Below are 24,356 nucleotides of genomic sequence, written 5' to 3'. Positions count from 1 at the left end.
ATACACTATTAGTTTATTGACAAATACATATTTGTTAATAAAAATGTTTGTTGGACAATATGTTAAATTTTCATGACTAGAGATAAACATTTAGATTAAAAAGTCATATTCTGTAAAGTTATTCAAGGAAATTACTATTGGGTGAATTAAGAATGCTTTATTAAATAATTCCTTAATACTATATTTTCATGTTTCCACTTAAAAACCTCCAATAGTGGAAGAGGCTAAATCATTATCTATAGGAGATCTCCTTGTAGCAGGCTACCCCCCAAATTAAATTTATTTTATATCTCATATTAGACTGTTAATTAATGAAAATTTTTAAATGGTATAAACAGAAATGGACTTACAGACAAAGAAAACAAATTTACAGTTATGGTTGGAATTAACAGATCCACAGACTTAGAGTTGGGATTAAGAGATACACATTGCTGCAGTAAATGTAAAATTCAACAAGGAACTGATGTATAGTTCAGGGAACTATATTCAGTATCTTGTAATAACCTATAACAGAAAAGAATCTGAAAGAGAATATATATGTGTGTGTGTATTCTCAGGATTAATATATATTGATATCATTATATTGCTGAGAAGAATTGATCAAAATCTGGAAAAGACTCTCGAAAGTGCCTTGGACTGCAAGGAGAACAAACCAGTCAATCCTAAGAGAAATCAACCCTGAACATTCTTTGAAAGAACTGTTGTTGAAGCTGGAGCTCCAATACTTTGGCCACCTGATGCAAAGAGCTCACTCATTGGAAAAGACTCTAATGCTGGGAAGGATTGAAGGCAAAAGGAGAAAGGGGCAGCAGAGGATAAGATTGTTAGATAGCATTACCAACTCAATGGATATGAATATGAGCAAACTCCAGGAGATAGTGGAGGACAGAGGAGCCTGGTGTGCTGCAGTCCATGGGATCACAAAGAGTCAGACACCACTTAGTGACTGAATAACAACAAAATATATATAGATATATATATTCAGTTATGTATATAACTGAATAACTTTGCTGTACATCTGAAACTAACACAAGATTGTAAATCAACTAAACCTCAATAAAAATTAAAAAATAAAATATTAACTGAAATACTATGTTCAAGTCTGTATAATTTAAAATAAAAAATAATGCTCTTCAAAACAAGTATCAGTGCTACCAAAAAGGAGTGGGATTTAGGGTCCTAATCTGTCATATAGAAGGATGGTAGCACCTACCTCATAGGATGATTATGTATGTACATCAACAAAGTTAATATTTATAAAGTCTTACAGCTGTGACTGACACATAGTTAACACTATAAAAATATATGTTAGATAAAATTAAAGATCTGTCCAAGTTCATTCTATTATTTTAGCTACCACTGTATAATCACCTTCAGGGTATGAGTAACCTAGTTTGAGTGTATTTTTTTTAATTGAAGTATAGTTGATTTAAAATGCTGTGCTAGTTTCAGGTATACAGCGAAGTGTTTCAGTTATATATACATATATATCTATTTTTTTCAGCTTCCTTTCCCCAATTGAGGCCAAAAGCTCAGCTTCCCTGGATACCGGTACCAAATCGAATCTCAGAGGCAGAGTTTTGGGTGAAGCAGAAAAGTATAGCTTTATTGCTTTGCAGGAAAAGAGGGTCACAGTAGGGTACTGCCCTCAAAACCATGGGTCCCAACATGAAGATAGAAGTTTTATAGTAATTGTTCACAGAGGGTGTGATCAGACCGTGAACATTCTTCTGATGAGTTCGTGATGAGGTAAGCGCCAACACTATGGCCACCTGATGCGAAGAACTGACTTATTAGAAAAAACCCTGATGCTGGGAAAGATTGAAGGCAGGAGGAGAAGGGGATGACAGAGGATGAGATGGTTGGATGGCATCACCGACTCAATGGACATGAGTTTGAGTAAGCTCCAGGAGTTGGTGATGCACAGGGAAGCCTGGTGTGCTGCAGCCCATGGGGTCGCAAAGAGTCAGACACGACTAAGTGACTGAATTGAACTGAACTGAAGTAGGAGTCAGTTTCATCAAATTTCAGGTCCAACTGATCTGGGGTCTACATGATTGTGGGCAGCCTACCATCAGTCATCGTTAACTTCTGCCACCTGGAGGGGGTTTCAGTATCTGCAAACTAGCTCAAAGACTGCTGTGTGTGTCATCTCCATGGTGAAAGAGGACCTTGCCCTAAGGCTGCCCTGGACAGTTTGTTTCTCCCTGGTCTTGCAACTCCTCACTTCCCTAATTAACAACTGCTTGAAACTGCTCATTGAAACTCAGGGAAGGTCAGGGAGGCTGAATGAAGGCTGTTTCCTGTAATCAAATAAATGAGGCACACAGAAACACTTTGTGCCCAAGAGCCCCCTAGAACCCTGCTCAGTATCATTATAGGTTAATACAAAATATTGAATTTATTTCCTGTATTTTTAATATTGAAAGACATAAGTACGGTTGGAATAGGAGAAAGAGGAGAATATGATCTTACTTGAGCTAAGTTAGAAAAAGGATCAAAGAACAGAGGAAAATGGGCATGAAGCCCTGGTACTGGCAGAGGGCAGTGGAGTGGCTGGGCAGCTTGGGGAGGCAGCCACTTAGCAAACATTTCAGAGCATCGGCCACAGGCCGGGTTAAGTGCTAGACTGAGGAAACAATAAACAGTTGGTAAGGCAATGACTCAGAGCAGTGTTTCTGAGATGGCTTGCATCAGAATCACTAAGGTACTTGTTAGAAGTGCACAAAATGTGTGGCCCCACCCTGATGTACACAGAACTGCTGGATGTGGGCCCATTCACCACTCAAAATAGTCTAAAATTTTTGGCTGGAAGAAAATTTAGCAATCATCTAATTCAGTAATTTCTAAGATTGGTGGCTAGTTAGTGTAACCTGGGGAGTTGAAAAACAACAATAAGATAACAGCAAAAATCAGTACACAGGCCCCCACCCCAAAACAATTACATGAGAGATTCTGGGGGCAAAAACCTGGACAAAAATATATAAAAGCTCTTAAACATTTCTGATGTGTAGTCAGGATTAAGAGTCACAAATCTGGTCCAATCTTCTCATTTTGCAGATGAGGAAACACGAGACTCAGAAATTAAATAACTTGTCTACGATGATAAATCTCTCTTCAGAAAGGTAATTGTGGGACTTCCCTGGTAGTCTATGCTATGCTATGCTAAGTCACTTCAGTCGTGTCCGACTCTGTGCGACCCCATAGACGGTAGCCCACCAGGCTCCCCCGTCCCTGGGATTCTCCAGGCAAGAACACTGGAGTGGGTTGCCATTTCCTTCTCCAATGCATGAAAGTGAAAAGTGAAAGTGAAGTCGCTCAGTCATGTCCGACTCTTCGAGACCCCATGGACTGCAGCCTAACAGGCTCCTCCGTCCATGGGATTTTCCAAGCAAGAGTACTTAAGTGGGGTGCCATTGCCTTCTCCATCCCTGGTAGTCTAGATAGTGGTTAAGAATCAACCTTGCAAAGCAGGGGACATGGGTTCCATCCCTGGTCCAGGACAATCCCACGTGTCACCGGGCAACTAAGACTATGAGCCACAGCTACTGAACCTGACTGCTGCAAGTACAGAAGCCCACAGGCCTAGAGCTGTGCTTCTCAACAAGAGAAGCTACTGCAGTGAGAAGCCGGGCGGCACAACCAAAGAGTAGACCCCGCTCTGCAACTAGAGAAAGCCTGTGCACAGCAACAAAGACCCAGTACAGCCAAAAATAAACATGTGTTTTTTCAAAAAAGATAATTAATTGTGTAAGATAAACTATCTAAGTACTAGTGCTACATATTTTAAAATAAAGGTAATAGCCTATTAGTGAATTATGATAACAATCTAGTGGTACCTGACCAAAATTATTAAAATTTGAGAGCAGAATAAAATATATCATAGCATGTTATACAGTACTAATAATATTGTTTCAAACTGTGTGTGTTCTATGATTAGATGTTAAAAGTTAATTCTTATTATGGATTGTTGTCAAAAAATTCGGGAAGTTCTGCCCTGGAATTTCATTAAATCTAATATCTAAGTTAGACACGGACATCTGAGCACAAGAAGGATGTAGCTGCTCCCTCTGCCTGGTAAGTAGCCCACGGGGAGGTTCTGGATGGTACTGGGGTCCAAAACATGGGCTTGACGATGCAGACACCTTGAGTTACATGGAATCTCCTGGCCTTTACTGGTGATCGGAGTTTGTATCAGAACCTAAACTCTGTACGGCTCAGCTACCTAAACTTTAAAATAAGGGTAATAATACCCACCTCACAGAATTGTTCATTTCTTTTTAATTTTAAAAAATTTTATTCAGTTTTTAAAGGTTACACTCCATTTACAGTTATGTAATATTGGCTATACCCCCATATTGTACAATACATTCTATTAGCCTCTCTTACAACCAGAGTTTGTACCTCCCTCTCCCCACTGGTAACCACTAGTTTCTTCTCTGTATCTCTGAGTCTGCTTCTTTTTTGTTGTATTCACTAGTTGATTGTGTTTTTTAGATTCCACATATAAGTGATATAATTTAGTATTTTTCTTCTTGTCTGATTTATTTCACTTAGCATAATGCCCTCCCAAGTTGCTGCAAATGGGACATTTTTGTTCTGTTTTGTGGCTGAATAGTATTCCATTTCGTTTATATACATTTTCTCTATCCATCCATCTGTTGCTGAACTCTTAGATTGCTTCTATATCTTGGCAATTGAAAAAATGCTGCTATGAACACGGGGGGGGGGGCAATTGTTAGCTTGCTTTAAATGGCAGAATATCTATAAACACTTAGCATAATGTCTGACATATAGGAATAAAAAACAATTAAAAATGCATTTGTGATCTATCATTTCCTGACTATAAGAGGAAAAGAACTAAAAATATACCAGAATTAGAATAGTCTTTGGAGAGATGTGTATTCTTGGGCCTCATGTTTATTTTAGAAGGACAAAAGCTAGAAAAAAATAGCTAAAGTAATTGCTTTAGTAGGCAAAATATGAAAAATAACAATTTTCTATTTTCACAGAACTGGAATTTAGAGTGCCACAAAGCTACCTCTTTATCTTGGAAAGCAAGCATTCAGTATTTTTAAAAGCATGGCCCTGTCTCACAGATGTGCAAGCCAAGTGTATCATCAGCTATTTGATGTTGTGGCTTTTTTAGTTTCATTTTTAGATTCTTTCTAGAAAAATATTGATCAACATCTACGTGGGGGGAAAAACAGCGTTTTGCATTTTTTTATGATGGGTAGCTGAATCCCAAATAAAACGTAAAAGTATGGTATTGGCATACCTTACTCCTGCTCATGGACTTCCCCTTCCTCTGTTTGCTCAGATCCTATTCCCGAACGCGGGGGTCTCTCAGGCACAGCTCTCCATTTTTACCCCGCATCTCCTCCATCAGGGGATAAAGTTTGAGTAACTCATCCATTCTTCAATAACTGTTCTGTGAAGGGACAAGGGTTTAGGCTATTCCTACAAACTAGATGTGTCTGGGATGCTTGCCATTTGTGTGGCAGCTAGTGAAAAACCTTAGTTTTCTTTTTCTTCTTATGAGGGCATAAGGTCCTAATGTCGTTTACCTATATGTACATACATACATACACATATACATGTATATACACACATGTATACAGAGGAGCAGATATGAACAGATACTGGCAACCCACTCCAGTATTCTTGCCTGGGAAATCCCATGGACTGAGGAGCCTGGTGGGCTACAGTCCATGAGGTCACAAAGACTCGAACATAACTGAACTACTAAAAACACACACGTGTATGTATGTGTGTGCTCAGCCACATGTATTCCGACTCTTTGTGACCCATGGACTGGCTCCTCTCCATGGGCTTTCCCAGGCAAGAATGCTGGAGTGGGTTGCCATTTCATTCTCTAGAGGATCTTCCTGACCCAGGGACTGAACCCAGGTCTCTTCTATCTCCCGCATTGTCAGGTGGATTCTTTACCACTAGTACCAGGATTATGATTACATGTAAAGTTCATAGGACATAAAGTATTGGGCTAAACGTTATAGAAGATTTAGAGATGAGTCGAACACTAGCCCTGTCATCAAAGAACTAAAAACTGGTAGAGAAGATACAGTATGTGAATGAATAAGTTTATTTCAGGAAAAAGTGCAGTCCGTGCCAGGACAGGGAGAGACAACTACAGCACTGCAGGATTTCAAAGGAAGGAGAGATTGCAGGCAACTGGCAGATGCAGTAGCAATGGAGCTTGCAGCAGGGGAGGCATCTGAAATGCATCCTGAAAGAGAGACAGGATTTGCTTCTGCTGCAATGAAGTGGAGTAACTTCTTTATGAGGGAGAGCATGAAAAAGAATCCAGAGGGGATGGGAAAGCATGCCCAGGCACCGCTGATGAGGTCACTTTGTCCAGAACACAGGACTCATAAGGGGAGTAGAGGTCAATAATTTGAGGAAAGAGATTAGGTAGCAGTTTTCTTGGCTACTATGACAAATTGCCACAAACTGGTAGTTTAAAGTAACATAAATGTATTCTCTTACAATTCCAGAGGCAGGAAGCCTGAAATTCGTCTCACTGGGCAAAGTTAAGGTGTCAGCAAGACCGCGTTCCTCTCTGGAGGTGCTAAAGGAAAATCCAGTTTCTTGCCTTTTTAAAAAATGTATTTGGCTCTGCTGGGTCTTACTTGAGGCCGCAGGATCTTCAATCTTTGTTGCAGCTTTAGTTGTGGCTTGCGAACTCAGTTACGGCATGTGGGATCTAGTTCCCTGACCAAGGATCAAACCCGGGCCTCCTGCATTGGGAGCTTGAAGTCTTAGCCACTGGACCACTGGGGAAGTCCTCGAAGTTTCTCGCCTTTTCTAACCAGAAGCTGCTCACATTCCTTGGCTCCTGGCCCTGTGTATCTTCAAGACTCAAAGCCGATTGAGTCTCTCACCTCATAACACATCACAGCACTCTGACACTGACTCTTCTGCCTCCCACTTCCACATTTAATTAAGGACCCTAGTGATTACATTGGGCCCACCTGGATAATCCAGTATAATCTCCCCATCTCAAAATCAGCTGATTGGTAACCATAATTCCATCTGCAACTTTCATTCTCTTTTGCCACTAAATCTAACATTCGCAAGTTCTAGGGAATAGGATGGGGACATTTTGGGGGCCATTCTGCCTATCAGCATGACTGAGTGACTTCACTTTCACTTTTCACTTTAATGCATTGGAGAAGGAAATGGCAACCCACTCCAGTGTTCTTGCCTGGAGAATCCCAGGGTCAGGGGAGCCTGGTGGGCTGCCATCTATGGGATCGCACAGAGTCGGAAACAACTGAAGCGACTCAGCAGCAGCGGCAGCAGCTGCCTATCAGAGTTTGGAGCCAAAGATTAAAGGACCCTGCATATCAAGATTCCTATCTCCATTCTTTGTGCTGGGGGAGAAAACACTATGTCTGTTTTCATATTAAAGATGTTTTCCATTCAAATATTTTCTTGCTTTTTGCTAGAATTATAGCAATTCAGTATAGTAACCCAGGTTGTCTCATACCAATTGGATGTTCTGGTTGGCAGTTGTAGATGACTTTGATTAATAAAAAATGGGAAGATAAATTAAATATTGATAAGTGCAATTTGGTGTGTTTGCTTTTTTCAAAGCACAGGACCCATGGGGATGGAAAGCCATAAAAGAGATCTCCATATTAGAAACCTCTGCCTTAAAAAATATGGCCTCTGTTTATTTTAGTTGGTTCCACCTATGTATATGGCATTTTTCTCTATTACTGATATATCTCTAGGGTTGGAGGATGAAAAGTTTGGAAAAGATTAAAATAAAACTGATTTAGCAAATGTATTTCATCTTCTAACTTGTTTACGATTTGATTAATAATTCATCCCTTAACATCTGTGTCTTAAAGACTGTCTTGTCGTCTTTATGGATGACAAGTTAGGATATTGGGAAAACAAAATACCTTCTTTTAAAGCACACAGCATCTCAAATGAAATGCCAAGTTTATAGTGTGTAGATAACCAAAACAAATAAAGCTATGCAACAGGCAGAAGGAAGAAAGATCTGATAAGTCAGGAAGTATAAATAAGATAACAGAAAATCCATCTGGACTTGTGTTCAAAGGGCCTTTATTTATGTGTTCAGCCAATTTGAAGATTCTCTTTTTTAAAAAAATAATTTTATTTACTTATTTTATTTTTGGCTGTGCTGGGTCTTCATTGCTGCTCGGGTTTTTTCTCTAGTTGCAGCGAGTGGAGGCTACTCTCTATTGCAATATTCAGGCTTATTGTGGTGGCTTCTCTTGTTGCAGAGCAGAGGTTCTGGGGTGTGTGAGCTCGGTAGTTGCAGCTCTTGGTCCAATAGGCTCAATAGTTGTGCAAGGGCTTAGTTGCTCTGCAACATGTGGGGTCTTCCCGGATCAGGGATCAAATCTGTGTCTCCTGCATTGGCAGGCAGATTCTTTACCACTGAGCCACCAGGGAAGCCCTGAAGATTCTCTCTTTCAAACTATCATTTAAATTAAAATGTTCTACTATGAATTACTGGAGTGTAAGTTTATATAGCTGTTCATTGCCCTGAACATGTAATAGTTTCTAGTACAACTATTTGTGTGGAATCTATTTTTGTCAAAGTTTTAATGCTTGCTTTTTTTTATTTGAATAAAGAAATGGTGAAAAGGCAGAAAAACTAGTTCTATGGAGAGACACATCTAGGCAGGGAGAGGAGTGTCAGCTGGGCACAGACATTGGTCTCTGGTGAAGTTTTCTTACATCACCACTAACACTTCCTACGAACCAGGCATTTTGTGGGATCACTGATCCTCACAGCCACTCCATGAGCCCTGCACTATCATTAATCTTATTTCCCATGAAAACCTGGAGGTTTGGAGATGCTAATTTGCTTGTCAAACCTCACACTGTTAGTGAGGAAGGGAGCAGGGCATCAATTCCTAGGCTGTCTTTTAAAATTAGAAACAGAACTCTAACCCTAAGCCTAATCTTAACTCTAAAAACACCCCAAAACAAATACAGTCATCTTCTCTGCTTTGTAAACGTTATCTCTTTAAACTTCACCATCTTGTGGTTTCCCAACTCGGCTTCACTTGGGGACCTTTTACAAAATACCATTGCTTAGAATCCACTCAAGCCTGTTTAAATATAATAAGAATAGCACTAATGATCAGGAACACTTATATTTGGGCTGACAAGCATTCTTCCAAGTGGTATGTAGATTCTCATTTAATCCTCAGAACAACCCCGTGACAAAGGAAAACACCCTCAAATTTCCAATATACAAATGAGGAAAGTGCAGGTACGTGCCTAGCTTAGAGTCACACAACTAAACTGGGATCCTGATCCCAGAGAATTGGGCTTCAGAGTTATGCTCAGAAACAACCTATCAAATAAAACAACCACAACAGACACCCTTCCTGGTAACCTCTGGACAGTACTAGAGAACCAGGCTTCTATTTTTTTTTTAATGGCAAATGAAGAATCAAGCATTTATCCTGCCTTTAGATGTATAAACTGTACTTCAGGATAATAACAGATGAGGGGAAATCTCTCATTTTAGGAGAACTTCAACTAATAAATGAATGAGTGATCTGTGCTATGCTCAGTCATGTCCAACTCTTTACAACCCCATGGACTGTAGCCCACCAGGCTCCAATGTACATGGGATTTTCCAGGCAAGGATACTGGAGTGGGTTGCCATTTCTAATTCTCGGAGATCTTCCAGCCCAGGGAATGAACCCGCATCTCTTGTGTGTCCTGCACTGGCAGGCAGATTCTTTGCCACTGTGCCACCTGGGAAGCTGAATAAGTGATATAATATCATTTTGACACCCTCAAGGGAATAATCTAAGCCATGATCATCAAAGAATGAAACTTCTCAAAAAGGGATGTACAGGCTCTTCCTAATAGAAGTACAGTTTATTACCTCTTAAGAAGTGTTCTTTGCTAAAAAAATAAAGTCTCTTCAGGATTCTTGAATCAAATCATTTTGAAAACAGAAGACCTAAGGAATATGTTACATGACACAATGGGGTCACAATCAGCAAAATCCAGATTGTGGGGAACTGAATATACAAGACTTAATTTCCTTCACATGTTAGTTGAGAAAAATGAGAAAGAAAGAGAAAAAGAGACATGGAAACTATACATTAAAAGATTCATACAGACTAATTGCAATGTAATGCATCGTATTTGGATCCTAATTTGATCAAATACCCATAAAAATTAAATTTGGAGAAACTTAAACTTTAAGTAGATATCTCATGTTAGTAAAATCTTCTTTTTCTCTTTAGTGTGATAGTTATTTTGTGGTTAAGATTTTGTTTTGGGAGGATTTTCTGTTTTTTTGGCATTTTATGCGTATTTTTCTTCCAGTTTTATTGAGATGAAATTGACATAGAGCAGTGTATAAGGTATACTGCATAATGATTTGACTTACATATATCATGAAATGATTCTCACAATAAGTTAGTGAACATCCGTTATCTCATACAGGCATAAAATTAAAGAAATAGAAAATTTTTTTTCATTTTGAGGAGCACTCAGGATTTGCATAGTGCTGATAGCTTACAGTAGAGAAGGCAATGGCACCCCACTCTAGTACTCTTGCCTGGAGAATCCCATGGATGGAGGAGCCTGGTGGGCTGCAGTCTATGGGGTCGAAGCGACTTAGCAACAGATAGCTTACAGTGTTGGATTTGTGATCTCCAAAGAAGAAGATTTAGCTTCCGGACCAGGGACCAGGGACCAGGCTTGATCACTCAAGACCTTTTGTGTAGCAGAGTTTTATTAAAGTGAAAAAGGGACAGAGAAAGTTTCTGACATAGACGTCAGAAGCGGGACGGAGAGTGCCCCCTTGCTAGTCTTAGCAAGGGGGCTATATACTTTTTCTATATACTATTTCTCGGAGAAGGCAATGGCACCCAACTCCAGTACTCTTGCCTGGAAAATCCCATGGGCAGAGGAGCCTGGTAGGCTGCAGTCCATGGGGTCTCGAAGAGTCGGACATGACTGAGCGACTTGACTTTCACTTTTCACTTTCATGCATTGGAGAAGAAAATGGCAACCCACTCCAGTGTTCTTCCCTGGAGAATCCCGGAGACCGGGGATGCCGTCTATGGGGTCGCACAGAGATGGACACGACTGAAACGACTTAGCAGCAGCAGCAGCAGCATATACTATTTGTACAGCTATATACTATGTGCTCCTCCGGTGGCTCAGAGGGTAAAGCGCCTGCCCGCAATGCGGGAGACCCGGGTTCGATCCCTCGGTCAGGAAGTTCTCTGGGAAAAGGAAACGGCAGCCCACTCTAGTATTCCTTTCTGGAGAATCCCATGAATGGAGGAGCCTGGTGGGCTATAGTCCATGGGGTCACAAAGAGTCAGACACGACTGAGCGAGCTCCCTTCACTTATAAGCGAGCTCCCTTCACTTATATACTTTTTCAATCGGTTATTGCAGTAAAAGGAGAAGACCATGGTACCCCACTCCAGTACTCTTGCCTGGAAAATCCCATTGACGGAGGAGACTGGCAGGCTTCATTCCATGGGGTCGGTAAGAGTCAGACATGACTGAGCGACTCCATTTTCACTTTTCACTTTCATGCATTGGAGAAGGAAATGGCAACCCACTCCAGTGTGCTTGCTTGGAGAATCCCAGGGACGGGGAGCCTGGTGGGCTGCCGTCTATGGGACGGCACAGAGTTGGACACGACAGAAACAACTTAGCAGCAGGATTGCAGTAAATCAAAAGACCATCTCAGGGTTGTAAAGGTCTTACCAGACCCACGCCCATGAAGTGAAGTGAAGTGAAGTCGCTCAGTCGTGTCCGACTCTTTGCGACCCCCGTGGACTGTAGCCTAACAGGCTCCTCAATCCACGGAATTCTCCAGGCAGGAATACTGGAGTGGATTGCCATTTTCTTCTCCAGGGGATCTTCCCGACCCAGGGATCTAACCTGGGTCTCCCGCATTACAGGCATAAGCTTTAGCGTCTGAGCCATGACAGGGTTAGTCAGAAGGGTCTTAAGAAGGAGAAGCATGTCCTGAAGCAGGATACATGCTGTTACATAATCATTGGTACAGAGTTTAAGGAAAAACATATCCTTCAGCAAGATGAGTTGTTTTGTTGTGTAATCATTAGCTCAGGACTTAGAGGAAAAAAAATGGTTTGTCCTTTTCTCCTCCTTGAGAGCCCCAGACCCCTTTTTCCTCCTCAGGGACCCCAGATTTCTTATCAATCTACCTAAGAATTGACTCTCTCAGTACCCTCATATATAATACACAGCAGTTTTAATTATATTTATCACATTGTACATTACATCCCTAGTATTTATTTGGCTTTTAATGGACATTTATACCTTTAGACTGCTTTCATTCAATTCCCCTTCCCTCTACCTCCTACTTACTACCTCTGATGACCACAAATCAGATATCCTTTTATATGGGTTTGTTTGTTTGTTTTTGTTTTGAGGTATAGATGACCTACAACTCTGTGTTAGTTCTTGTTACACTGGAAAAGGTCAGTTTTCATTCCAATCCCAAAGAAAGGCAATGCCAAAGAATGCTCAAACTACTGCACAATTGCACTCATCTCACATGCTGGTAAAGTAATGCTCAAAATTCTCCAAGCCAGGCTTCAGCAATATGTGAACCACGAACTTCCAGATGTTCAAGCTGGTTTTAGAAAAGGCAGAGGAACCAGAGATCAAATTGCCAACATCTGCTGGATCATCAAAAAAGCAAGAGAGTTCCAGAAAAACATCTATTTCTGCTTTATTGACTACGCCAAAGCCTTTGACTGTGTGGATCACAATAAACTGTGGAAAATTCTGAACGAGATGGGAATACCAGACCACCTGACCTGCCTCTTGAGAAACCTATATGCAGGTCAGGAAGCAACAGTTAGAACTGGACATGGAACAACAGACTGGTTCCAAATAGGAAAAGGAGTACGTCAAGGCTGTATATTGTCACCCTGCTTATTTAACTTCTATGCAGAGTACATCATGAGAAATGCCGGGCTGGAATAAACACAAGCTGGAATCAAGATTGCTGGGAGAAATATCAATAACCTCAGATATGCAGATGACCCCACCCTTATGGCAGAAAGTGAAGAAGAACTAAAAAGCCTCTTGATGAAAGTGAAAGAGGAGCATGAAAAAGCTGGCTTAAAGCTCAACATTCAGAAAACTAAGATCATGGCATCTGGTCCCATCACTTCATGGCAAATAGATGGGGAAACAGTGGAAACAGTGTCAGACTTTATTTTGGGGGGCTCCAAAATCACTGCAGATGGTGATGGCAGCCATGATATTAAAAGACGCTTACTCCTTGGAAGGACAGTTATGACCAACCCAGATAGCATATTCAAAAGCAGAGACATTACTTTGCCAACAAAGGTCCGTCTAGTCAAGGCTATGGTTTTTCCAGTGGTCACGTATGGATGTGAGAGTTGGACTGTGAAGAAAGCTGAGCACCGAAGAATTGATGCTTTTGAACTGTGGTGTTGGAGAAGACTCTTGAGAGTCCCTTGGACTGCAAGGAGATCCAACCAGTCCATCCTAAAGGAAATCAGTCCTGGGTGTTCATTGGAAGGACTGATGTTGAAGCTGAAACTCCAATACTGTGGCCACCTAATATGAAGAGTTGTCTCACTGGAAAAGACTCTGATGCTGGGAGGGATTGGGGGCAGGAGGAGAAGGGGATGACAGAGGATGAGATGGCTGGATGGTATCACCGACTTAACTCCAGGAGTTGGTGATGGACAGGGAGGCCTGGTGTGCTGCAGTTCATGGGGTCGCAAAGAATCAGACATGACTGAGCGACTGGACTCAAGTGAACACTATATAGTGATTTGATACTACTCTATATTTCAATATGATCACTACAGTAAGTCTAGTTATGATATGTCACTATACAAAGATATTATGCAGATATTACTATATTCTCCACACTGTGCATTCCATACTAGTAATTCATCCACTTTGCAACTGGGAAATTGTACCTCTTAATCTCCCTCACACATTTTTTTCTTCTCCCAACCTCCCTCTCCTCAGGAGACCCAACAGTTTGTTCTCTGTATTGAAAACTCTGTTTCTGTTTTATGTTTTTTCATTTGTTTTGTTTTCAGATTGCAGGTTTAAGTGAAATCAGACAGTATTTGTCTTTCTCAGTCTGACTTATTTCACTTGACATAATACTTGCTAAATCTGTCCACATTGCTGCAAACGGCAGTACTTCATTCTTTTTTATAGCTGAGTAATATTCCATTGTATATATTTATCTATTGATTGGCACTTACCTTGCTCTTATATCTTGGCTCTTGTAAAAAATGCTACAATGAACATAGGGGTGCATATATCTTTTCAAATTACTGTTTTCATTTCTTCAGATAAATATCCAGGAGGGAATTGGTGGATAATATGGTAGCTCTATTTGTAATCGTTTGCGGATTCTCTATACTGTTATCCATAGTGGTTGTACCAATTTACATTCCCACCAGTGGTGCACAAGGGTTCCTTAACTAATCTGTTCCTCAGTTTAGCTACATATTGACCTGTAAGGGTGGCCCCACCACAGGACTTAAATAGAACTGTAAAGAAATACGCTCTTTTTGTGGGTTATTCTTTTCTGATTTTATTCCAAGAGCTCAAATTTTTTCCACTATACATGTAAATTTATCAAATAAAACAGGGAATGGACAAAGGGCCCAAGGAGTATCCAGAAGGCAGGACATTTCTCCTGGGGCTCAAGTTTTAAAACATACACACACACAAGGTTAAGGCTGAGACTCAGATCGTTCTGGAGAGTGAATTTTGGAGATTATAATCCCTGGTTCATGTATTTGCATCCTTGATATACATGGCAGCTGAGAAGCCTACGAGGAAAAAGACTTGAACAAAGCATGCCATATGGGACTCAGGGTGTGTGTGCGTGTGTGTGTATGTATTCAAAGTGTGCTGGTGGTTCCAAAGCAGCTAGGTTACAGGGAGAGCGACAGGGACCCCTACAGGAGAACATGTCATAACAGAGGCAGAACTCTAGAATTGGGAGTTCAGTGTACTGGTGATTCTAGAAAGCAGGAGAAGCCTACACTAGATGTCAGCTTTACTGACACCCAAATACAGCAGGACTCCGCTTGTAACAGCAACAACATATGGTGGGATTCCAACTTCATGGACAGACACATCAACATGGCATTAGGAACAATATTCTAGCTCAATGGCATCGCTATAGACCTGTCAGGTGAGGGACTGCAAAGTCAGGAAGTGGGCACGAAGTAGGGCTGATTCAGGAACGCATGTGAGTCCAACTGGAGAGTTTCAAAAAAATTGCTGAGGAGGGGAACTTTGGCCAATCATCTAAGCCCAGGTGCCCATGTCTCTAGGCCGTGCCCTCGTATTGTAGCATCTCACTCATCTCACATGCTAGTAAAGTAATGCTCAAAATTCTCCAAACCAGGCTTCAGCAATATGTGAACCATGAACTTTCTGATGTTCAATCTGGTTTTAGAAAAGGCAGAGGAACCAGAGATCAAATTGCCAACATCCACTGGATCATAGAAAAAGGAAGAGAGTTCCAGAAAAACATCTATTTCTGCTTTATTGACTATGCCAAAGCCTTTGACTGTGTGGATCACGATAAACTGTGGAAAATTCTGAAAGAGATGGGAATACCAGACCACCTGATCTGCCTCTTGAGAAATTTGTATGCAGGTCAGGAAGCAACAGTTAGAACTGGACATGGAACAACAGACTGGTTCCAAATAGGAAAAGGAGTTCGTCAAGGCTGTATATTGTCACCCTGTTTATTTAACTTATATGCAGAGTACATCATGAGAAATGCCGGGCTGGAATAAACACAAGCTGGAATCAAGATTGCTGGGAGAAATATCAATAACCTCAGATATGCAAATGACACCACCCTTATGGCAGAAAATGAAGAGGAACTCAAAAGCCTCTTGATGAAAGTGAAAGTGGAGAGTGAAAAAGTTGGCTTAAAGCTCAACATTCAGAAAACGAAGATCGTGCCATCCGGTCCCATCACTTCATGGCAAATAGATGGGGAAACAGTGGAAACAGTGTCAGACTTTATTTTTCTGGGCTCCAAAATCACTACAGATGGTGATTGCAGCCATGAAATTAAAAGATGCTTAATCCTTGGAAGGAAAGTTATGATCAACCTAGATAGCATATTCAAAAGCAGAGACATTACTTTGCCAACAAAGGTCCGTCTAGTCAAGGCTATGGTTTTTCCTGTGGTCATGTATGGATGTGAGAGTTGGACTGTAAAGAAGGCTGAGCGCCGAAGAATTGATGCTTTTGAACTGTGGTGTTGGAGAAGACTCTTGAGAGTCCCTTGGACTGCAAGGAGATCCAACCAGTCCATTCTGAAGGAGATCAGCCCTGTGATTTCTTTGGAAGGAATGATGCTAAAGCTGAAACTCCAGTACTTTGGCCACCTCATGCGAAGAGTTGACTCATTGGAAAAGACTCTAATGCTGGGAGGGATTGGGGGCAGGAGGAGAAGGGGACGACAGAGGATGAGATGCCTGGATGGCATCGCTGACTCGATGGACGTGAGTCTGAGTGAACTCTGGGAGTTGGTGATGGACAGGGAGGCCAGGCGTGCTGCGATTCATGGGGTCACAAAGAGTTGGACACGACTAAGCGACTGATCTGATCTGATCTGAAAGAAAAAAAAACAACTATAAACTCAGTTCCAAAACAATTGATGAATAATGTTAGGGTCTCAGAAGAAGCTTCAGTAAACAGTAATCCTCTTTCCCATGCTGACCAAGTTGAGGAAATAAGACAAAGTTAAGACAAATGGAGTCACCTTTGTTACTTCTAGAGACCAGGCTAGAAGACAAGGCAGTCAAATGGGCTGAAACTAGACAGACTTGCCCATAGGCAGACACTTGCTGGACCAGAGCAGGCCTGCACAGGCAAGATTTTCAATACAGAGAGACACTGTGTTCTCTTGGAAGACTCACTCCAAAAAGGAAGAAGCAGAGCTGATCCAACGGGACCAGTGACTCTTCCAAAATTATGATCAGATTACTCACTCCAGAGTCCCAGGAATGGAATAAGTAAAGGGGCAATGAGAGACAAAGCCTGTGTTTAGAGAAATGCTCATTATAGAAACCAAGAGAAAAGATGTCTCTCCTCTGTATCAGTCAGGGTCTGCCAGGAAAACAAAATCCACACTAGGATTATTAAACAGAGGGCATTAAACACAGGGAATTAGTTATAAAAGTGTTAGAGGAGTTGAAAGATTAACCTAGGTAGATGAGGCAGCTTCCAACTTAGCAACCGGAAAGACACTACCCACTCTTTGGGCTAGAAGAACAAATAGAAAAGGTGGTATTACCTGAGCCCAGGAGCTGGGACCACTCAGGAACACCTAGTATCATCAGGGCTCTGTTAGGGCAAAAGCAGAAGTTATTAATATACAGGAGTTGCAGCTGCTGCCAGGCATGCCTCCCAATACAGAGAAAAAGGCGAGAAATACCTTAACTTCTCCTTTCCTCCCAACTCCAATCTCCACCAGTGCCTCTCACTGGCTAACCTAACATAGAGTTGGTGGTCAAGAGCGCCTGGGAGTCATAGCTCAAGACAGTCAGAGAGAACACAGGCAGGGAATGCATCCAGAGTCAACAGGCTGATAGCCAGTGCAGCCTTCAAAAAGGAAGAGCTTTATTAATGTTTTCGTACACAGATTAAGAGGAATCTGTCTATCACAGTTCAGTTCAGTCACTCAGTCATGTCCGACTCTTTGCGACCCCATGGGCGGCAGCACGGCCTCCCTGTCCATCACTAACTCCCGGAGTCCACTCAAACTCATGTCCATTGAGTCGGTGATGCCATCCAACCATCTGATCCTCGGTCTGATCTCCTCCTGCCTTCAATCTTTCCCAGAATCAGGGTCTTTTCAAAAGAGTCAGCTCTTCGAATCAGGTGGCCAAAGTATTGGAGTTTTAGCTTTTCAGCATGAGTCCTTCCAGTGAATATTCAGGACTGATCTCCTTTAGGATGGACAGGTTGGATCTCCTCACAGTCTAAGAAACTCTCAAGAATCTTCTCCAACACCACAGTTCAAAAACATCAATTCTTCGGTGCTCAGCTTTCCTTATAGTCCAACTCTCACATCCATACATGACTACTGGAAAAACCATAGCCTTGACTAGATGGACCTTTGTTGGCAAAGTAATGTCTCTGCTTTTGAATATGCTATCTAGGTTGGTCATAGTTTTTTCCAAGGAGCAAGCGTCTTTTAATTTCATGGCTGCAGTCACCATCTGCAGTGATTTTGGAGCTCAAAAAAATAAAGTCTGACACTGTTTCCACTGTTTCCCCATCTATTTGCCATGAAGTGATGGGACGGGATGCCATGATCTTAGTTTTCTGAATGCTGAGCTTTAAGCCAGCTTTTTTATGCTCCTCTTTCACTTTCATCAAGAGGCTCTTTAGTTCTTCTTCTCTTTCTGCCGTAAGGATGGTGTCACCTACATATCTGAGGTTATTGATATTTCTCCCAGCAATCTTGATTCCAGCTTGTGCTTCTTCCAGTCCAGCGTTTCTCATGATGTACTCTGCATAGAAGTTAAATAAGCAGGGTGACAATATACAGCCTTGATGTACTCCTTTTCCTATTTGGAACCAGTCTGTTGTTCCATGTTGGGATCTAACTCTTGTTTCCTGACCTGCATACAGGTTTCTCAAGAGGCAGATCAGGTGGTCTGGTATTCCCATCTCTTGAAGAATTTTCCAGAGTTTATTGTGATCCACACAGTCAAATGGTTTGGCATAGTCAATAAAGCAGAAATAGATGTTTTTCTGGAACGCTCTTCCTTTTTCTATGATCCAGCGGATGTTGGCAATTTGATCTCTGGTTCCTCTGCCTTTTCTAAAACCAGCTTGAACATCTGGAAGTTCATGGTTCATGTATTGCTGAAGCCTGGCTTGGAGAATTTTGAGCATTACTTTACTAGCATGTGAGATGAGTGCAATTGTGCAGTAGTTTGAGCATTCTTTGGCATTGCCTTTCTTTGGGACTGGAATGAAAACTGACCTTTTTCAGTCCTGTGGCCGGTGCTGAGTTTTCCAAATTTGCTGGCATATTGAGTGCAGCACTTTCAGAGCATCATCTTTCAGGATTTGGAATAGCTCAACTGGAATTCCATCACCTCCACTAGCTTTGTTCATAGTGATGCTTCCTAAGGCCCACTTGACTTCACATTCCAGGAAGTCTGGCTCTAGGTGAGTGATCACACCATCATGGTTATCTGCGTCATCAAGATCTTTTCTGTACAGTACTGTGTGTTCGTGCCACCTCTTCTTAGTATCTTCTGCTTCTGTCAGGTCCATAACATTTCTGTTCTTTATTGTGCCCATCTTTGCATGAAATATTCCTTTGGTATCTCTAATTTTCTTGAAGAGATCTCTAGTCTGTCACATCACACACCAAAAACCTTTCTAAAATGTCTCTCCCATTTCTTTACATTTCTCTCCTGCCATAGCTAGTGTGTTTCTCTCCATCTTTTCTCCCCACCTCAGCTCACCCCTCTCCTCCCCCACAACATTCTCCTGAACCTTCTCCACATAAGCTGGGGAGTTCAGTTGATCCTCTTCTCATCATCTGTATCAGCGATTGCTCTCCATGGGGGCCTCCCTCAGTGGCTTAGTGCTCTGAAGTTGGGTAAATCGTAAGTTGGGGGCTTCCTAGGTGGCCCTACTGGTAAAAAAAAAAACCCACCTGCCATTGCAACAGATGTAAGAGATGTGGATTTGATCTCTGGGTCAGGAAGATCCCCTGGAGGAGGGCATGGCAACCCAGTCTAGTATTCTTGCCTGCTGCTGCTGCTAAGTCGCTTCAGTCGTGTCCGACTCTGTGTGACCCCAGAGACGGCAGCCCACCAGGCTCCCCTGTCCCTGGGATTCTCCAGGCAAGAACACTGGAGTGGGTTGCCATTTCCTTCTCCAATGCATGAAAGTGAAAAGTGAAAGTGAAGTCGCTCAGTTGTGTCCAACTCTTCTCGACCCTATGGACTGCAGCCTACCAGGCTCCTCCGTCCATGAGATTTTCCAGGCAAGAGTACTGGAGTGGGTTGCCATTGCCTTCTCCGGTTCTTGCCTAGAGAAACCCATGAACAGAGGAGCCTGGAGGGCTACAGTCCATAGGGTCGCAAAGAGTCACACACAACTGAAACGACTTAGCGTGCACGCAAATAGTAAGCTGGTCATGGCAGTTTAGTTAAGTCTGAGGCAGCTGAGTTACCCACTAAGAAGAGAGTTTCACCTGTTCAAAATAAGGCCATCAGCAGGAGATCTGCTGCTTACTTTTCCTCTTTCAAATTAAAGCAATTGACCACCTTGGTTCATGTCAAATGCAGAAGTCCACACCTGGTGTGCATAGGTGTTTGTTTTGCATTTAACAGAACTGAAAGGACTCCTGTTTCATTTTCTTGTAACCACAGAATTTAAATATCTGTGGTTTGGCTTGTGGGCTCACTACTGTAAGGTAGTAAGCATTGCCATTTCAAGATAGATAAAAGAAATTAGAATAGTGTCTAGGACATAACAGGAATTTTAAAAGTGTGTGTTGATAAGGCAGATAGATTATATGATTGTGCTTATTTACTAAGGCTGCCATAACAAAGGGCTACAGATGGACTGGTTTAAACAATAGAAACTTTTCTCCCACAGTTCTGGAGGCTATAAGCCTGAGATCAAGGTATCACAGGAGTAATTTCTTCTAAGGCCTCCCCAGTGGGTGTATAGATAGTCGTCTTCACGTGGTCTTCCTTCTATGTAAATCTGTGTCCTTATTTCATCTTCTTAAAGGGATGCCAGTCAGACTAGATTAGGACTCACCCAATTAATTTCTTTCAATTTAATTACCTCTTTAAAGATCTTATCTCCAAATAAAATCACATTCTAAGGTATTCGGAGTTAAGACTTCAGCATGAGAATTTTGAATGAAACAAAATTCAGCCCATAATTCAAAGGCATACTTTACCTCATGCAATTTAGTCGTGTATGGATGTGAGACTTGGACCATAAAGAGGGCTGAGTGCCGAAGAGTTGATGCTTTTGAACTGTGGTGCTGGAGAAGACTCTTGAGAGTCACTTGGACTGCAAGGAGATCAAAACAGTCCATCCTAAAGGAAATCAATCCTGAACATTGGATTAATGTTGGGAGGACTAAGTTGGAAGGACTAATGCTGAAGCTGAAACTCCAATACTTTGGCCACCTGATGCGAAGAACTGACTCACTAGAAAAGACCCTGATGCTGGGAAAGATTGAAGGCGGGAGGAGAAGGGGACGACAGAGAATGAGATGGTTGGATGGCATCACCGACTCAATGGACATCAGTTTGATCAAGCTCCGGGAGATGGTGAAGGACAGGGAAGCCTGGCATGCTACAGTCCATGGGGTCACAAAGAGTTGGACACGACTGAGTGACTGAACAATAACAGAACAGAAAACAGCACAAATATTTACATGATTAACTTTATTGTTGATAGTGGCAGGACAGAATTAGGTTACAGGGTTCCTGGCACCCTAATCTGTGTCTACTGGCACTATCTTTCCATCATGCTGGGATTACACCATAATTGTTAGATGAACAGGCTGTGTAGTCACATAGGCCTGAGTCTTAATTCTGGACCTGCTACCTATTAGCTACTTGACCTTGGATCAGTTCCTTAATATTTCTTAGGTCAGTTTCTGTATCAGTATGCCGGGGCTTCCTTGGTGGCTCAGATGGTCAGATGCTAAGGAGTCTGCTTGCAATGCAGGAGACCTGGGTTCGATCCCTAGGTTAGGAATATCCCCTGGAGAAGGGAATAGCAACCCACTCCTGTATTCTTGCCTGGAGAATTCTATGGACAGAGGAGTCTGGCAGACTACAGTCCATGGGGTCACAAAGAGTCAGACGCTACTAACACTTTTCACTTTCACTTTTCATGCTGGGATAATAGAACCTTCTTTACTGAGAGGGATGAGGGTTCAAAGATATGATGATGTATCTTGTCAGAGAGGAAAACCTTTTCCTTTACTCTCTTAGGTTTACTGCCTGGGGCTGTGCAATATTAAATTAATGAAAAGTAGATTAAAAGGAGAAAAGATAATTTTTTATTAATAGTTATATGAGCTCACAGACGAGAAGTGAAACTCAAAGAATTGGTCAGACTTGGGGTCTTATACACCCATTTTAACAAAGGAAAGGAAATTTGAGCTTCAGGGGATGATAAACTGTGGGGAAGTAACTAGAGATATATGGGGGAACTAATGGAAGATGAGGGGTGTTTTAATAAGGTCTGTAATAAGGTCTGTAATGAGTCTTTAATAAGACTCATCTCGATGTTACTCTCTATCTCCAGAGATTAGAGTCATTCTTCCCTTCTTGTTGGGTCGGACACCTTCATAAAGGGCAACTGGTACCCTGCTTTCAGGCAGACCAGGGAGAACAGAGTAGTCTTTCCACATCTTCTGCCTCTCAGTTGCTTTCAGCTCAAAGTCATCCTTATACACTGGCATTTTCTGATCCTCTTCAATGAAAAGTGCTTAGCACCAGGTCTGGTCACAGTAAGTGCTGGATAATCAACTGTGATTAGAGCAAAATATATCCTTCCATTGTAGTCCTGGAGCCCAGCCATAGCAGCATGGAAAGGGAATGTCAACTTTTTAAAAAATGTACAATGTGAGAGTTCCAAGTTAAGTTTTATTGGGGGCAAAATGAGGACTGCAGTCCAGGAGACAGCATCTCAGATAGCGCTGAGAAACTGCTCCCCCAGGCTATAGTCCTCATTTTGCCCCAAATAAAGCTTAACTCGCAATTCTCATGTTGCAATTTCCTTAAAGTCAACAGTTACGGCAACTGACGAAGGGACCCAGCATAGACTTCCCTTCACCTGAACTCTTTGAGGAACTAGAGCCTTGGCACCATCTGCCCATCTGCCTCCTTGGACAGTCTAGACAAATTGGGTAAGTATCTCCTGGTTCTCAGATCTCCCATATTGGTTGATGATCCTGAGTTTTATTTGGTAGTGGAGCAGACAACCTGCCCTCTCTCAGCCGACAGGTACTGCAAGGGGCCCAGTTGAAAGATACTGGGGCATACCCACTCAATGTGTAGACACTAGGTGGGGCTCAGTTGAAACATACTGAGGAATACATGACCAGTTGGAAACGAAAGACACTTTGAGCGGGTGCTGGTTGAAAGATACTAGGAGAATACCACCCCCACCCCCCATCCAGGGGAAAGATGCTTGGTGGGGCTTGGCCAAGGAATACCCACTCCATTAAAATATACTGGTGGGGGCTGGTTGAAAGATACCAGGGTTTGCTTAGCTGTAGGAGACTTACTTGTCAGTGCTGAATGGTTACTTAAGAGGCTGATCTGATGCTTTTACAAGGGACATCAAAAAGCCAGCCTCTTAACTAAAACCTCAGCCAGGGATATGTATGTACAAAACTTATACTTGCAAGTATTTACTTACTTGGGGAAATTATACGAAAAGAGATCCTAACAAAAAATGACCAAATTGGAGTTCTTTTGATATTCCAAAATTAATATTTACGGGCACACAGTTAGAAAAGCTGACCATAAGGTCAAACAGACTGAATGAAATGCTTACTTTGATTAGTATCTAGAAGCTTCTCTTAAAACCATAGAACAAAAAAAGGCTGCTAACAGTCTGTCACTGATTCTGTCTCTCCCTCTCATATTTTCTTCAACCTGAATTGCTTGGCCAGATGCTGTCTCTCTCTTTTTTATCTCTTCCAACTCTTGTACCTCCTGCTGCTCCCCTGTCCCCAGGAAAGGAGGATTAAAACAAAACAAAAACTTTGAAGCCATATTCTGACTTGACACCTAAGTCATTCTCTAACTGCCAAAATGATCCTTTGCTTAAGTCTGCCTCTTCAGTTCAGCTCAGTCGCTTGGTTGTGTCCGACTCTTTGCAACCCCATGGACTGCAGCATGCCAGGCCTCCCTGTCCATCACCAACTCCTGGAGTCCACTCAAACTCATGTCCATTGAGTCGATGATGCCATCCAACCATCTCATCCTCTGTCGTCCCTTCTCCTACCGCTTTCAGTCTTTCCCAGCATCAGGGTCCTTTCAAATGAGTCAGTTCTTCACATCATATGGCCAAAGTATTGGAGTTTCAGCTTCAACATCAGTCCTTCCAATGAACACCCAGGACTGATCTCCTTTAGGATGGACTGGTTGGATCTCCTTGCACTCTTGAAGTCAAGAGTCTTCTTCAACAACACAGTTCAAAAACATCAATTCTTCAGTGTTCAGCTTTCTTTATAGTCCAACTCTCACATCCATACATGACTACTGGAAAAACCATAGCCTTGAC

General features: G+C 42.0%; 1 protein-coding gene across 8 annotated transcripts in view; it reads left to right on the top strand.

Annotated features, from left to right (window-relative positions):
* The window catches only part of PCED1B (PC-esterase domain containing 1B), a 207,393-nt gene that overhangs the window by 166,880 nt on the left and 16,157 nt on the right, over positions 1-24,356 (top strand). For 4 of the 8 annotated variants that reach the window (XR_009736402.1, XR_009736399.1, XR_009736401.1 and 1 more), the window contains exon 6: positions 22,849-22,971. The exons of 2 other annotated variants lie outside the window; for them this stretch is intronic. The gene's annotated coding sequence lies outside the window, so the exon portion shown is untranslated. Of the gene's footprint in view, positions 1-3,060; positions 3,126-3,940; positions 4,078-6,515; positions 10,571-22,848; positions 22,972-24,356 lie in introns of those variants that run through there. 2 more of the 8 variants (XR_009736400.1, XR_009736406.1) reach the window with 2 other exon arrangements.

Source organism: Bos javanicus, chromosome 5, assembly GCF_032452875.1.
Source record: "Bos javanicus breed banteng chromosome 5, ARS-OSU_banteng_1.0, whole genome shotgun sequence".
NCBI classification, from domain to species: Eukaryota; Metazoa; Chordata; class Mammalia; order Artiodactyla; family Bovidae; genus Bos; species Bos javanicus.
The sequence above is the reverse complement of the archived record's forward strand: the minus strand, read 5'-3'. Positions and strand labels throughout refer to the sequence as shown.